This window comes from Notolepis coatsorum, assembly GCF_963971535.1.
Source record: "Notolepis coatsorum genome assembly, chromosome: 18".
In the NCBI taxonomy this organism is placed as follows: domain Eukaryota; kingdom Metazoa; phylum Chordata; class Actinopteri; order Aulopiformes; family Paralepididae; genus Notolepis; species Notolepis coatsorum.
The window spans coordinates 42974730-42992551 of NC_140182.1; positions in this window are offsets into that span (position 1 = coordinate 42974730).

A 17822-nucleotide genomic window follows, 5' to 3' on the forward strand; every position below is an offset into this window, starting at 1 on the left:
ACCGGAACCCCCCATAGGTGGTTAATTGTTGTGCGCTCTTTACTTGGTTTCATATTATTATTCTCCCAATTTTTGTGAACGTGAGAGCTCATAGGCCTACTGCACTTTGGTATGTGTTCTTATTGGATTAAACCTGATGCCTTTAGTGCGCCTATGAATAGACGGTTGCCTTTTTTATGTTGGGCATTGGGAGGTACGTCAGCTAGGTCGGGAGGTGACGGGGGGTGCACAGCCAAAAAAGTTTGGGAACCGCTGCCTTAGGATATGAACAGACTTCTGATCACTCGGATTTCCAGTGAGCGAAATTAACCCATCAAAAATGAATGGCTTAAAACTAGGATCCGGTTCGGTGGGCTGACCTGAGGCAGACGGCCTAATTGTCTTAACAAAGCCTACCCCTTTTGTCTGGCCTGAACTCTGACCTTGCTGTTTACATTTAAGAATGTTGCAGTCAGCAAGGAGATGCCCAGTCTTATGGCAGTAATAACATTCACGGCCGATTTGTGAGGGGGCAGGTGTCAGTTTCATATAGCTTGATTGTGACACAGGGCCTTTAGAAAGTGACCCTGCAAACTTATCACTACGGGATGGTGTAAAGACAGTTTTGTGAATAAGCGTGAACTTGTCCGCAAACACTGCAGCCTGTGACAAAGAAGTTACCTTCTGCTCATTTAAGTAGACCACAATGCGTTCAGACACACAATTCTTAAATTCCTCCAACAGTATTAGTTCTCTAAGAGAGTTGTAGTCAGTAGACTTGTTAGCACTACACCACTTGTCAAAGAGAGTTCCCTTCTCTCTGCCGAACTCAACAAATGTCTGACTTGAGGACTTCTTGTGATTCCTGAATCGTTGCCTATAGGCCTCTGGCACCAACTCATATGCACGGAGAACAACAGACTTCACAATGTCATATTGCAATGAATCATCAATGGACAGAGAAGAAAACACCTCTGAGCTTTTCAACTCAGTTTACACTGTAACAATAGAGGCCATGCCTCCTTCGACCACTGAAGGGATGTAGCCCTAGTGTGTGTGTGTGTGTGTCTGTGTGTGTGTGTGTGTGTGTGTGTGTGTGTGCGCATGTGTGTGTGCGCATGTGTGTGTGCGCATGTGCCGGTGCTGCGCCGTCCCCTGTCCTTGCTAGCTGTAATGAAGAGATATGGGTGTCTCAGTCTCAGTGGAAGTAATGACTGCAAACAGGGATGAGCTACAGTATTAGACCCCTAAACGACCAAGTGTAATAGGAATACAAATACGGCCATCAGCCCCTTGTTAAATGGATGTTAGCGTATTAACTGTATCACAAGTGCATTAAACGTCTGCTCTCCTGTCTCCATCAAGGCAATTTTCGGAAGGATGTCTGGCTCTCGATGACCAACCTGACAGAGAAGAGGTTATTATTATGCATAAGCAGAGGGAGAGCAGATAATCTGCTGGGGCTGTGGAGTGTTGTTGAGAAATGTGTGTGTGTGTGTGTGGGGGGGGGGACACTATACAGGAACACTATAAAACATTTATAAATGATGCACCCATCTCTGTAGGGTAGAGCTTAGTTTCATCTGGGGCAGTATCCCTGTTTCACTGGGAAGTGCCCTAAAACGGTGCATTCATCAAACTCTTATCACGAAAATGTGTGCCTTTCCAACTATAATAACCAATGCTTGGATTCAGTCTAAATGACACCTTGGTGTGCGGGTTCTACATTCAAATCATGTCCTTCATTTCAACCCCCGTTTCCATGTGCATGTAACTCATCGTTCACTATAACTTATAATATTCACACAATAATATCTGACCACGCAACCGTGCACACGTGCATAAAACATACGCAAGAGAGAGATACATGACTTGTGATCCGCAATTATCCTGAGCCATAATGTGATCTAAACAAGAGTGATCAGAAATGCCAGGACTAAATATAAGACTACAAAATGACATTGGTGTAGACTCTCTCAACATCAAAGAGGCAAGATCTAAACCCACATCAACAGAAGAAGACTGCAAATTCATACAGTGAAGGGCACGTTATCCCTATCCCAATAGATGTATAAGTTATATAAGGTCTGTGCTGAACAGAGGATAATAATAATAATAATAATAATAATAATAATAATAATAATAATAATAATAATAATAATAATAATAATAATAATAATAATAATAATAATAATAATAATAATAATAATAATAATAATAATAATAATAATAATAATAATAATAATAATAATAATAATAATAATAATAATAATAATAATAATAATAATAATAATAATAATACTAATAATACTAATAATAATAATAATAATAATAATAATAATAATAATAATAATAATAATAATAATAATAATAATAATAATAATAATAATAATAATAATAATAATAATAACTTTATTTGCATAGCACTTTTCATACAGAGGTTGCAGTTCAAAGTGCTTCACAACAGTAAAAAATACAGGCATAAGCGGGCATAAAAAAGATAGACAGGTAGCAAGGTATGGCAAATCACAGTGTTTCACATTAGGATCTAGCATCCCAATAGGCTCTCCGCTTACAGTTTTCAGTAATACAAATAATAAAAATAGTTTAAAATGATTCAGTTTAAAAATAGTCTAAAAATTATAAAATAGAACGGACATAAAAAATACAGGCATGAGCGAGCATAGCAAGGTATGGTAAATCACAGTGTTTCACATTAGGATCTAGCATCCTAATAGGCTCTCTATTCAGTAATTAATACAAATAATCACAGTGTTTCACATTTGGAAAAATAGTCATCAGTAAGAAGTAAAAAGTGCGATAACCGACACATGAATTTGATAGGCAGTGTAGAAGAGTAGGCAGGGTAAGAATAGTGCAGGTAAGTACACGTTGTGTCAGGATATCCCTGATGTTTCCTCTTGCCACTAGGTGGTAGCAGATATCTATCAGTGAAATGCCTGAGCAAAGAGATAGGTTTTAAGCTGTCTTTTAAAGATGTCTAGCGAGTTGGCTTCTCTCATGTTTTGGGGTAGTTTGTTCCATAGTTTTGGGGCATAGTTGATAAAGGCTGCATTACCGATCCTCTTTTGACTGCTTCTGGGAGCCTCTAGTAGTCCAGCAGCTGATGATCGCAGTGTTCTTGCTGGTGCGTAATTTATTAGAGTGTTGGCGATGTAGCTAGGTCCCTGTCCATTTAAAGCTTTGTATGTAAGGAGAAGGACCTTAAAGTCAATTCTAAATGTTACAGGAAGCCAGTGTAAAGCAGCTAAGACTGGACTAATGTGCTCTCTCCTTTTGGTTCTAGTTAGCAGTCGGGCTGCAGAGTTTTGGATTAGCTGAAGCCTCTCTGTGGTTTTCTTATGGAGATCTGTGAAAAGTGCAGTACAGTAGTCTAACCGGCTAGATATGAATGCATGAATTAGCTTATCAGCATCGTTCTGATTAATAAATGGTCGTACTTTTGCTATATTTCTGAGATGGAAGAACGATGTTTTCGTCACTTTGCTAATATGAGAATTGAAGTTCAGTTCTGAATCTATGATAACCCCGAGACTAGTGACCTCAGATTTGATCCAAGGGGTTAGTCCCCCCAGGTTTTTTTATTAATGTTTCTTTTTTAGTTTTGGAGCCGATAATTAGAATTTCAGTTTTGTTCTCGTTTAGTTTCAGGAAGTTCTTACTCATCCATTTATTTATTGCCAGTAAGCAGTCTGTAATGGAGCTAATCGCTGTATCATTTGGTTCAGCAGATATGTACAGTTGTGTATCATCCGCATAGCTATGGAAATCAACATTATGTTCTCTGATGATATCACCCAGCGGTAACATGTAAAGGGAGAAGAGTAAAGGACCTAAGCAACTCCCTTGTGCAACTCCATAGTTGTTGTCGTATATATCAGAAATGTGATCTCCTAGTTTAACATAGAATTTCCTCCCTCTGATGTATGTTTTAAACCAGCCTAGCACATGTTCTGAGAAACCGACATGGTTTTCAAGACGATCGATTAGAATAACGTGATCGATTGTATCAAATGCTGCACTGAGATCTAGCAGGATAAGGATGGAGATCTTATTCTCGTCAGCGTTTAGTCTGAGGTCACTGATTATTTTGGTGAGGGCAGTTTCAGTGCTATGATATTTTCTGAATCCCGACTGAAATTCTTCTAAGATGTTGTTTTCTTCAAGAAAGGAATTTATTTGAACTGAAACTATCTTTTCAAGTACTTTACTAATGACTGGTAGATTGGATATTGGATGATAATTTGCCATTTCATTACTATCCAAGTTAGTTTTTTTTAGTAATGGCTTTACAACTGCTGTTTTAAAGACATCTGGGAAAATACCAGTCCTAAGGGAAGTGTTTATGATATCTAGTACAGGGCTTGAAACACTATTAAACACCCGTTTGAAGAAAGCTGTAGGTATAGGGTCAATGTCTGAGGTGGAGGAGTTACATTCTGAGACAGTTTTGCAGAGTACTGTCGTGACAATTATGTAAATCTATTCTACACAATTATGTAAATCACAGTTAAGAACCCATACAGTGAGAATAATTACACAGCAATAATATAAAAACAGTATAGTCTGACCTTAAAGTGAATTTGAAGAAGTTTATTATTAAAGATACCAACAATTTCACACAGTAACTGAGTCTCTGGGTCTCTGCTAATCAGAGATATCGCATCATTACCTCTGCCCATTGCAGCTATGTCCAACAGAGATAACTATCTGTTTCTAACTCACTACCTCCAGTGTTTCATAAAGTTCTGGAGGAGAGACTGACTAAACACACCAAACATCAGCTTTTATAACAAACAGAAAAGGAGGTTTTTCTTATCATACAGCATCGACGGGGCACCGGTTGAGAGAGTGAACAGTTTCAAGTACCTCGGAGCCCACATATCCGTGGACTTGACATGGACCACACACATTGACAGTGTTGTGAAGAAGGCACGACAACGCCTCTACTTCCTCAGGCGCCTAAGGAAGTTCCAAGTCAGTCAGAAGATCCTTAGGAACTTCTACTCATGTACAATAGAGAGCATCCTGACTGGCAACATCACCTCCTGGTTTGGGAATAGCACTGCACAAGACCGTAGCAGACTACAAAGAGTGACATGTTCAGCCGAACGCACAATTGGAGGGGGGCTTCCCACCCTCCAGAACATTTACAACAAGCGGTGCAGGGGGAAGGCTAAGAGAATCATCAAGGACTCCAGCCACCCGAACAACTGCCTCTTTGAACTGCTGCGGTCAGGCAAGCGATACCGGAGTCTTAAGGCGAGCACAGAAAGACTCAGAAGAAGCTTCTATCCCCAGGCCATCAGGCTGCTAAACGAACAATAAACACTATGCAACAACCATCAAATGCACACAGCACACACACCCACACGCACACACTCACTTAAACAAACAACACACTGCAGCACCCACTCTCCACACTTTAGATCACACAAACACACTTTATATTTATTGATAAAGGATTTGCACTACAACTCGTACACCTACTGTAAATTGTACCTAAATTGCACCTCATCCCATTTCTGCCTTGCACTATATAGTATTGTATATTAGTACACTGCATAGTATTGTATATTATATGGTAACTCAGTTACATCTATTCTGCATTGAACATTGTACATATGTCTATACTGAACACTGTGACCTCATTTTTTACTTCTAATTCACATGCTATACTATGTTATTTTATTTCATACTTATCTTGTCTTGCACAGTCTCTGGAGCGTAACAGTAAGAAGCATTTTGTATAAAAGTATTCTGTACTTCTGTATGACAACTATTAAAGAAACTTGAACTTGAACTCAATATTGTGTAATTTATCCTGTGGCTTATTGGACATCTGATTCATGATGTAAATGATCATTAAACCAATCAGCTTGAAGGCTGTGCTCCTTATCCCAAAAGCAAATCTCTTATCAGTTTGACACAGAATTCAACATGTTGTCAAAAAACATGATGACACATTATTCACAAATTACATGATACTTCAGAATTCAATTTTGCATCAACAACATGACATTGCATTTCATTACTTGTTGACACTCAAAGACAGGCATGTCTGCAAGTGACCTTTAATATGACCTTTTATGTCCTAGTGGAGGGATATGGTATTACAATCAATTAATATTAATATAATAGTGTTTATAATAGTGTTAATTATGCATATTTCCTCCACAGTACATCTAATGTGATGCATGTGAAACTTCTCATGGTTACATTGTGCTGTTTGCCGCAATCAGCTTTATTTCCATCATGAGTAATGCTGGCCCTGATCAAGGTTATTTTGTTGTTAAAGAATAGTGCAAGTTCTTCACACTTAACCGTTGATGACTGAGGAGGTGTAGGGGCAGTGTTGAGTAGTACATTAATAGTGGAAAAAAGGATTCTGGAGTTTCCAGCATTTTCTGTAATGATTTTAGAGAAGTAATCTTTCCTTGCTAAGCGGATGGTTTTATTATAAGCAGTTAAAGCATATTTGTATATATCATAGCATATGGTGGTTTTTGTTTTTCTCCATTTTCGCTCCGCTGCACGACATTTCCTTTTTTCTTTGTTGACCGTATTATAGTTCAACCAGGGCGAGGCTCTAGTTTTCTTCTTTTTCGTTTTTAATGGGGCGACAGAATCAAGGATCAAGCCTGACACACTTTTTCCTAGGGGTTAATATCTAATATCTACTTTGTTTGTTTTACTTAGTTTAGTAGATATATTTAACTAAGTAACACTAGTATTATGTGGGGACCCACAGTCATAGACAATGATCCCCTGACCTCTGTGATTTCCATGTGTGCATTCACACGGGATACATTGTTACCAAGGTGTCCCAAGGTTGACTCTCCCATATTTGTAACTTTCCGGGTGGTTGATTGAAAGATTTGTTGATCTTAGGATTTTAGGAATCAATATTGGATCGTTCAAATGAAACTATTCAATATTAGGATTTCTTTCTCAATATATTTCATGCTGCCTAAAGAGAGATTATTAGGTGTATACCTTTCAGGTGAGTAAAATGTAATACATTTCCGATACTGATATCAACCGATACCGATATATTCGGGGGTTCCCCCCCAACAAAACGGAATCATTTCAGGTAATTAACATAACATATCTCTTGTTGTGGAATTAACACAACATTATGCATACTTTTGACAATAAATAAAATAAGAATTTGTTCTTACTTTCTTGCCTGGGTAAATAAAGGTTAAATAAATGTAAAAAAATCCGATCATTTTCGATATTACATTTGAATGCCACTATCGGCCGATAATATCGGACATCCCTACTAATTACTAGAGGTCCCAGGTAATACTAGTCCAGTTATTATGAATTACAAGAGGTCCCAGTTCTGTTTCGTATGGTTCTCACTCAGCGTCACTACTGCACTATTCTTCACTCGTGCACGCGCACTGAATAAAAAATTCCACAATGTACCTTTACATCCCAACATTCGTAAGCAGGTGTGTGGCCACCTACTCGCCTCCTTCTTCGCTTTCACCACAAGGAAGTGCCTTCGGTAGATCCCCACTTGACGAGGTTGCTAGTTGAAGAAAGTTGAGACGGGTTTACATTGTGCTTATTTTTTTCTTCTCTCATAAGTATTCGATAGAAAAATCTAAGTCATAATGTCTACTTCGGAGAGTCGCAGAGCCACTCTTCACCAGCGGTTATCCATTCCCGCCTCCGTCGTGCGTTCTGGTGCGGGGCTGTTGCCTCTCTCGTGGGTGGCAGCCACACCCGGTAGGCATCCGATGGGTAGTTTGCCTCTCCGAGGAGCCGGTGTTGAGCGGCCGGTTCCTTTGGTTCCGGAGGATTTGAGACGCAAACTTTTTGCGTCTGCTCGCTCCCGTCGCAAGATGGTGGCTTGCAGACGCGAACGGCCTGGGTTTGGTGAATTGCTGGAGACCAGCGAGGATGCGTCTGTCTCTATCTGCTCGATGGAAACAGAGGACTACATGGTAGAGGCAGACGGGTTCTTGTTTGAAGGCCCAGTAGAGACAAGTATCCCACCCGTCTGGTAACACTGGAGGGGGGTGAAATGTCTCCTTGGGGCGCATTGTTCGAGGATGTCGGGGAAAACCCTCGGCCTCATCGGCAGGATGCCCTACTATCAGCCACATCAGACTGTGGCTCCTTGACCAGTTGAAGCCTGCTGCATGTGAGGGATGCGGGTTCGGTGGAGGAAAGTCTGCAGGGGGAACTGCAGGCTTTGTTCCCCGAGCTTATGGCGGTGGCGGCCACTGCAAACGGCGTGCCGCTGCCGCAGCCACTGCCTGCTCCTGTCCCTGATGATCTAATAGGTCATCTCTGGCAACGTCGCCCGGTGAGAGGGGTGGACGTTGTCTACCCATTTTTCCCCTCAATGGGGGCCTATGTTCGTCGGGGCCAGGTGGTGTCCCACATCATGGGCCTCCCCCCCCGCCTACGTACCGGTTACGCGGGTGGTGGGTTTGGTCGACGGTATGAGAGAGGGCGTGCCGCGGCTTGATAGGCCCATGGCCGCTCTCCTCTGTCCGGAAGTGGTGTGGGAGCCGTTATGCAAGCCGGTTCTTCAAGGAAAATCGGCTAGGCGGTTGGCTTATTGGAGCGACCAGTCGTTCATCTCTGGTACACAATCTCTGGCTGCCGTGTCTAATGTCGCGCAGCTGGCAAGATTTATATCCGGGATAATGACGGGCGGCGCGGAGCTGACTGATGTCCAACATGACCAGCTCACCCAAGCGGCAGGAGCTGTCCTGCATCTGACTCAGCTGCAGGCCATAGCCGCTGGGAAAGTGCGCGCCCTGGCAACTCTAACCCAGCGCCACCTTTGGCTGGAGCAGGCCCGTGTGCCGGAGGAGAAGAGAGGTTCTCTTCTAACGGCCACCCTCTCCGATGCTGGACTGTTCGGGAAGGCCCTGCAATTGATGACCTCAACGTGCAGAGAGATGGCAGATGAGAGATCCGTGCTCCAACCCCATTTTCCCCCTCCCGTCATCGCCGTTGGAGTCAGACGGCTTCCACGTCGTCGAGCTTCCTCCACCGTGGCTGCTACTGCCTCCACCACCACTGCTGGCCCATCGAAGAAGGCTAGGAGGAGAGACGGTGCTGCTGCTGCAGCCGGCCCACCTACGACCGGAGGAGACGGTAGGGATCGCCGTGACGAGCAACCGATTATCTACCGTCTCTCCGGGGCTTCTCGGGGTGGCAAAGCACGAGCGGCTCGAGGCAGCAGACGCCGCTAGACCCAGTGACAGTGGCTATTCATTAGCATTCTACCAAAGGTTTCATATGCTACAGTTGTTATTGTTCAAGTTCAAGTTCAAGTTCTTTAATAGTTGTCATACAGAAGTACAGAATACTTTCATACAAAATGCTTCTTACTGTTACGCTCCAGAGACTGTGCTAGACAAGATAGTATCAAATAACATAATAACATAATATAGCATGAATTTAGAAGAAGAAAATGAGGTCACAGTGTTCGGTATAGACATATGTACAATGTTCTGAGTTACCATATAATATACAATACACAATACTATGCAGTGTACTAATGTACAGTACTATCTAGTGCAAAGCAGAAATGGGATGAGGTACAATTTTAGGTACAATTTACAGTAAGGTGTACGAGTTGTAGTGCAATCCTTCATCCATAAATATAAAGTGTGGGGAGTGGGTGCTACAGTGTGTTTGTTTAAAGTGGGTGTGTGCTATAAGTGTGTGGAGTGGGTGCTACAGTGTGTTTGTTTAAAGTGAGTGTGTGCGTGTGGATGTGTGTGCTATGTGCGTTTGGTGGTTGTTGTTGTGTAGTGTTCATTCATTGTTCGTTTAGCAGCCTGATGGCCTGGGGATAGAAGCTTCTTCTGAGTCTTTCTGTGCTCGCCTTGAGACTCCTGTATCGCTTGCCTGACCGCAGCAGTTCAAAGAGGCAGTTGTTCGGGTGACTGGAGTCTTTAATGATTCTCTTAGCCTTGCCCTTGCAACGCTTGTAGTAAATGTTCTGGAGGGTGGGGAGCCCCCCTCCAATTGTGCGTTCGGCTGAACGTGTCACTCTTTGTAGTCTGCTTTGGTCTTGTGCAGTGCTATTCCCAAACCAGGAGGTGATGTTGCCGGTCAAGATGCTCTCTATTGTACATGAGTAGAAGTTCTTAAGGATCTTCTGGCTGACTTGGAACTTCCTTAGGCGCCTGAGGAAGTAGAGGCGTTGTCGTGCCTTCTTCACAACACTGTTAATGTGTGTGGTCCATGTCAAGTCCTCGGATATGTAGGCTCCGAGGTACTTAAAGCTGTTGACTCTCTCAACCGGTGCCCCGTCGATGCTGAGGGGGCTGTAGTCCTTGACCCCCGACCTCCTGAAGTCCACAATCATCTCCTTTGTTTTGCTGACGTTCAGGGAGAGGCTGTTTTCCTGGCACCATCCCGCCAGGACCTTGACCTCTTCCAGGTAGGCCCTCTCGTCGTTGGCAGAGATCAGGCCCACCACCACTGTGTCGTCAGCAAATTTGACGATTGTATTGCTACTCCGCTGAGCCACACAGTCGTGTGTGTACAGGGAGTAGAGGAGGGGACTCAGAACACAGCCCTGGGGGGCCCCTATGTTGAGGGTGATGGATGAGGAGGTGCAGTTGCCTGCTCTCACCACCTGGGGTCTGCCAGTCAGGAAGTCCAAGACCCACTGGCAGAGGTCATAGCCCAAGCCCAGGTCCCTGAGCTTGGCTATGAGTATGGAGGGGACTATGGTATTGAATGCCGAATGTAGGGGGAAGGGTTTTGTGAGGGGGTGTCGAATAAACCCCTCCTTCCCACTTGATTGGTCAGGGAGGTTTTCTCATCTCCTGTTAGGCCAGTCAGGGCCAAGCCGTTAGGCGCCTTGGCAGGGAGGGGGGGGGGGGAAGGGTTGCCCTGACTCTGCTCCTATTAAAAACAGGAGTTGAGTGTTGGGTTTCCCCCCGTCATGGCATACGACACTACGTACGTTGCTATGGCGATGGCTTCCGTGAGTTAGATCTTTACGTACGATCTGTTGTGTCAGAGTGTCGGGTTAGAGCGTAGGACTTACGGGTCCGCTACGCTTGATTTTATGTGTAACTTGAGTCAGTTGGTCACGTGACTCGTAGTTGCCATGGCTTTTTCATTCTACGACTCACGTGGGAAGGCTCTCTGAGGAATTTCGGTCTAAATCCTCTGTGAAAGGGGTGACTGGATGTAAAAATGTAAACAGTTTTTACCCTCGGCTGTGTAGAATGGGATTCATGTCTGTTGGTGCTTCCTTCTTTTTTATTAAAAAGAGTTGGAGTTTAGGAAGCGCCGCACCCCTCTTGTCGTTTCCCCTGGGCGCCTTGGGGATTCACTGAAAGGTCTAACTAGCCTGTTCATTGATGTGGTTGTGTCCCGACGCACGCTTAAGTGCTAGCTCGGGGTGTTCTGTTAAAGATCATGCGGGTAGCTAGTACGCCTTGGTTGCTTGTGGTTGAAACAGCGTTTTTATAAAGCAACTGGGATGGAGGTTTTTTCCTCTTCCGACAACCTGTTATTGGTTATCGACGGATTCTCGTTCATATCTGGGGGATGATAACGGAATGGATCTGAACATATGTAGAGGGGTCTCACGCCCTTGGGGTGGGCCACCGAGCGCCTTCTTTTCATGTTTTAAGATCAACACTCATATCTGCCCCTTCTCCTGGAGTAGGCATGTCGGCTTGGTTAGGGCACGGGACTGGTTCTGGTCACGCTGCTCCAGATCAGTTAACCCGTTGTCCGCCGGGGATGCAGATCTGCTGTTCTGGTACCCTGAGGGACTTGGGCTTTTTTCGGGCGGAAAAATGCCGGGTCGGCCTGGGGTGTCACAAGGTTGGGCGTTATAGAGACCCTTGTTGGGTACTCTTTTGTACCTGGCACTGTTATGGGGGCTGGTTCTCTTTTTTCTTCACTCCTCTCTCACGCATGGCGGAGGGAAGGCTGTCAGGGTGGTCTTCGGGACCCCCTCTAGTAACCCTGTGTGCGTCCCAGGCCGCCGGGGCCGGTCCGAAGTAAAGTTTGTTGATACCGTAGACTTGGAATAACCCTTTTTGTTTTGAGGGTTTATAGGAACAACCACCGCATAGGTTAACGACAAGGTGGTTGGTTCCCTGGTGTGTTGGAGCAGAGTCAACTCCCGGGTTACCCGGTTGAGTGTGCCCCTGCACGTTCATGACGTCTGCCAATCATGTCAGCCTTCTCTGCCTCAACCCCTCTGGGTGGGTTTTTTTTAATGGAGGCTTTGTCATGGTGATCAACAACGCCAGCATACGCCCCTTCCGCCGGGGCCGCTGTTTTCAGTTGACTCCTTTGGCGCCTGTCTCGTCCGCAGTGCTCCAGGCTCAGGTTACAGCCTGTTGCCTGGTTTCCCCGGTGCGCTGCCTGCTTCCGTTGGGTGACCTTTTTGTGTGCTTACGGCCATGCTGACTGCCTGTTCTGCAGGGTCAGTGTGCCAGGCGGTGTGCTATTGGGGGGAAAGGGCCCGCTCTTGGAGGGGCCTTATCCGAATACGCTGGCGATGTGGGGGGTGGTGTCACTAAGTGGCCACCTGGTGGGGTATTGATGCCTGGCGTCATTGACCTCTCCGGGCCCCCGTTTTCCAGGGGATCCAGTCCCTTCAGTGGGTCTGGGTCTTCCTTCGCGCTCCGCTGCTACGGCCTTGCCACGGGGTTGGGTTTCCTCTTGACCCCGTGATTTCTGGGGGCGGTAACAAGGTTGTTCCTTCCGTTCGTTCCCGGGTGGCATGCGGGTTGTGCGTGTGTGTAGTCGTGGGGTCAAGCCACGGTCTGCTCACCCTGTGCGTTGAGTTGCTTGAGTGCCTCTTCGCACGGTCGGGTCCGTCGCCCTCCCGTGACCCTCCAATAGGGGGGGTATCCTCCATTAGGGAGAGTCGGGGGGGCTCGGTCCTCCCCGATCTGATGGTTGTGGGGGGCCTCAGCTGGGTACATTTGTCGGGCTATGGCTCTCGCTCAGCCTCCCTTGTGCAGTAATGACGCTGAGCGAGAACCATACGAAACAGAACAATAGGTTATAACTATAACCAAGTTCTGTGAGTAATGGTGATGCTCAGCGTCAGACGCCGCTGCGGCCCTTGATCTCACCTTGTGGTGAAAGCTTGGGAAGGAGGCGAGTAGGTGGCCACACACCTGCTTATGAAGGTAAGCTGATAGGGGTGTGGTCAGACGAATGTTGGGTACATTGTGGAATTTTTTATTCAGTGCGCGTGCACGAGTGAAGTATAGTGCAGTAGTGACGCTGAGCGTCACCATTACTCACAGAACTTGGTTATAGTTATAACCTATCGGTAATACTAGTCCAGTTACAGTTTTTCACAATTTTTTAAACACATTATTTGGAACATCAGACATAACAAGCACAACCTGAAACTCATGTACCAACTGCTAAACCAATTCTGCTAAACTCCAAACACATGTTCTGCTGTAGACTCATATTCCCATTCCAAACCACACTACACACAATTCTCTTTATCTTGCACACTCTTCCTGAATTCCCTCTCTTGGTGTTTACACAGCCAATCACATTTCTAAACTCCAAAGGCTGTTGTGCACTTATTCCAAAATATAACAACAGTGAGTTTATCCACACGGGACCGTGTTCTCCAACGCAATTCCATGAGGATTAAGCAGGTGTACAGGGTTCCTTTTGACAGGACCACTGACAGAATCAAGGATATGTGCAAGTAAGACTATGTGCAAGTAAGTCCTATACATTCCACAACTGTGTCCTATCAGCACTGACACATTACTGTATTGTACTACAGTAATCCAATGTGCTTACTTTTGTTAATATTTATAGTTTTAAGAGTTTTGTTTGTACCAATAGGTGCATTTAATGTGTATGACACATTACTCATAGTCACTCATAGACATTGTATTACGGGAAATTTACCAACTGGATTGCTCTCTGGATCAGCTCTCCGAACAACAACAATGGCCTGCTGAGATCTTGAGGACATCAGGACCATACCTCGACCCACGTAACAAAGGAACCAGGCGACGAGGAAGGAGAGCCGGCGTCCGAAACAGACTGCGAGCCAGGCGACACAAAACGCCACTGCCCAACATATTGCTGGCCAATGTACAATCAATAGACAATAAACTGGACAACATCAGAGCAAGGATTCAATTCCAAAGAGATGTTAGAGACTGTAACGTTCTCTGCTTCATCGAGACGTGGTTGACGCCGGACGTCCCAGATCACGCTATCCAACCGGCTGACCACTTCTTCATCCACCGCAAGGATCGAACAGCAGAATCCGGAAAACAGCAGGGAGGTGGAATAGCCTTCATGTTGAACAACAATTGGAGCGATCCAGGCAACGTGAAGGAGCTTTCGAACCACTGCTCCCCCAACCTGGAGTATATATCCATCAAGTGCCGGCCTTTCTTTCTCCCGAGATAGTTAACATCGATCATCCTGATCGGAGTGTACATCCCACCACAAGCAAACACAGGTGACGCGCTTTCCAAACTCCATGACGAGGTAAATAGAATCCAAGCAGCTAACGTCGATGCTGCTATTGCGGTTGTGGGTGATTTCAATAGCGCCAACCTGAGAAGAGTATTGCCAGACTTCTACCAGCATGTGACTTGTAACACCAGAGGCGGTAATATTTTAGACCATTGTTACTCGCAATTTAAGTGGTGTTACAAATCTCATTCTGCCAGTGGATTTGGCTAATCTGATCATGCCGCCATATTCCTCTCTCCGGAGTATAAACAAAGTCTCAAGCACGCACCGGTAGTCTCGCGAGAGGTGCAGAAATGGTCTGTAGAATCAGAGGGCACACTCCAAGCTGCACTTGAATGTACAGACTGGGGGGTGTTCCGCGATAACACAGATAACATCAATGACTACACAGAGACAGTGCTGGACTTTGTTTGTACTTTGGTGGGAGAAACAATCCCCACTACCACAATTAGAGTTTACCCAAACCAAAAGCCCTGGGTAGACAAATCCATCCGTGAGGCTCTGAAAGCGTGCACCTCAGCATACAACGCCGGGCTTGTGGCAGGCAACATGAATGACCACAAGGTGGCGAGATACAACATCAGGAGAGTAGTAATAGAAGCAAAAAGGCGCTACAGGAATAAAATTGAACTGCAATATGAACAGGCTGACTCTAGAGCTATGTGGCAGGGCCTCAGAACGATGACAGATTACAAAGGCACCTCCCTCAAGCTGAACAGTGACATCTCCTTAGCAAATGATCTCAATACCTTCTATGCGAGGTTTGAGGCTGGGAATAACAACACCAGCCTACAAGCCACTGCAATGGAGGGGGGGGGGGCTGCTGATAGAGACTCAGTGTTCAGGGTAACAGAACATGAGGTGAGGAGGACCTTTAAGAAAGTGAATATCAGGAAGGCAGCAGGACCGGACAATATCCCCGGCCGCGTCCTAAAAGTTTGTGCCGACCAACTGGCCCCGGTATTCACTGACATATTTAACCTGTCCTTGGAACAGGCTGTCATCCCCACCTGTCTGAAGAAGTCCACTATTATCCCTGTACCCAAGTCTGCTTGCCTCAACGACTACCGCCCTGTAGCTCTCACCTCCATAGCCATGAAGTGCTTTGAGAAGCTAGTAAAGGGCTACATCTGCTCCTCCCTCCCCATCAACCTGGACCCCCTGCAATTTGCATACCGCCCCAACAGGTCCACGGAGGACGCCATAGCCCATGTGCTGCACACAGCAGCATCACACCTGGACAAAAGGCAGGGGAACTATGTGAGAATGCTGTTCATCGACTACAGCTCAGCATTCAATACCATAGTCCCCTCCAAACTCATAGCCAAGCTCAGGGACCTGGGCTTGAACTATGACCTCTGCCAGTGGGTCTTGGACTTCCTGACAGGCAGACCCCAGGTGGTGAGAGCAGGCAACTGCACCTCCTCATCCATCACTCTCAACATAGGGGCCCCCCAGGGCTGTGTTCTGAGTCCCCTCCTCTACTCCCTGTACACACATGACTGTGTGGCACAGCGGAACAACAACACAATCATCAAATTTGCTGACGACACAGTAGTGGTGGGCCTGATCTTTGCAAACGACGAGAGGGCCTACCTGGAAGAGGTCAAGGTCCTAGCGGGATGGTGTCAAGAGAACAGCCTCTCCCTGAACGTCAGCAAAACAAAGGAGATGATTGTGGACTTTTGGAGCTCGGGGGTCAGGGACTACAGCCCCCTCAGCATCGATGGGGCACCGGTTGAGAGAGTGAACAGTTTTAAGTACCTTGGAGTCCACATATCCGAGGACTTGACATGGACCACACACATTGACAGTGTTGTGAAGAAGGCACGGCAACACCTCTACTTCCTCAGGCACCTAAGGAAGTTCCAAGTCAGTCAGAAGATCCTTAAGAACTTCTACTCATGTACAATAGAGAGCATCCTGACTGGCAATATCACCTCCTGGTTTGGGAATAGCACCGCACAAGACCGTAGCAGACTACAGAGAGTGGCCCGTTCAGCCGAACGCACAATTGGAGGGGGGCTTCCCACTCTCCAGAACATTTACAACAAGCGGTGCATGGGTAAGGCTATGCTAATTATCAAAAACTCCAGCCACCCAAACAACTGCCTCTTTGAACTGCTGCGGTCAGGCAAGCGATACCGGAGTCTCATGGCAAGCACAGAAAGACTCAGAAGAAGCTTCTATCCCCAGGCCATCAGGATGCTCAACGAACAATAACACTATGTAACAACCATCAAATGCACTCACAGCACACACATCCACACGCACACACTCACTTTAAACAAACAACTCACTGCAGCACCCACTTTACACACTTTAGAACACCTAAACACACTTTATATTTATTGGTAAAGAATTTGCACTATAACCCATACCTCATTACACCTTACTGTAAATTGTACCTAAATTGTACCTCATCCCATTTCTGCTTTGCACTATAGTATATTGTATATTAGTATATTGTATAGTATATTGTATGGTAACTCAGTTACTTCTACTCTGCATTGAACATTGTTCATATGTACATACTGAACACTTGTGTCTACGTACGTCACTTCTATTTTATACTTGCTATACTTATTTTATTTTATACTTATCTATTTTGGTCTAGCACAGTCTCTGGAGCGTAACAGAAAAAAGCATTTTGTATAAAAGTATTCTGTACTTCTGTATGACAACTAATAATGAAACTTGAACTTGAACTTGAACTTGTCCTTTTTTACAATGTTTCACAATAGCCTATACTCTATTGACCACTCATGGTGTATAATATTGTCATCTGTTTCAGAGATTTCTTGACCTAGATGCAGAAGCAGACCTGCATGAATTTATATTCATTGATGAAGTGGGGTTCAACCTTGTAAAAAGAAGGTGCCGGGGCAGAAATGTAATCGACCAGCTGAAGTCACTGAAGTCCCTGGCCAGCGCGGAGGGAACATAACAATGAGTGCTGCCGTCAACCACCATGGCGTCCTCCATCATCATGTCACCCTTGGCTCCTATTACACTGCCCTTCTCATAGCATTCCTGGACACACTACAACATCGTTGTTCAACCAGACCAGATGGATGACACAGAGGTGATCAGGTTCGTTGTTGTCCGGGACAACGCCAGTTTCCACCGGGCTGCTCTGGTCTGTAACTAGTTCAGGGACCATCCTGAAATTTCCGTCCTGCATCTGCCTCCATACTCTCCCTTCCTCAATCCAATTGTGAGCGTGACCAGCGATTGATGCCACATGTCTCCATTTTCCTTGCCAGATTTTTCCAGATTGTGAAAGTACAGAATGTAGTAATACTAGTATGCCTACAGTTATTACTAATTACTAT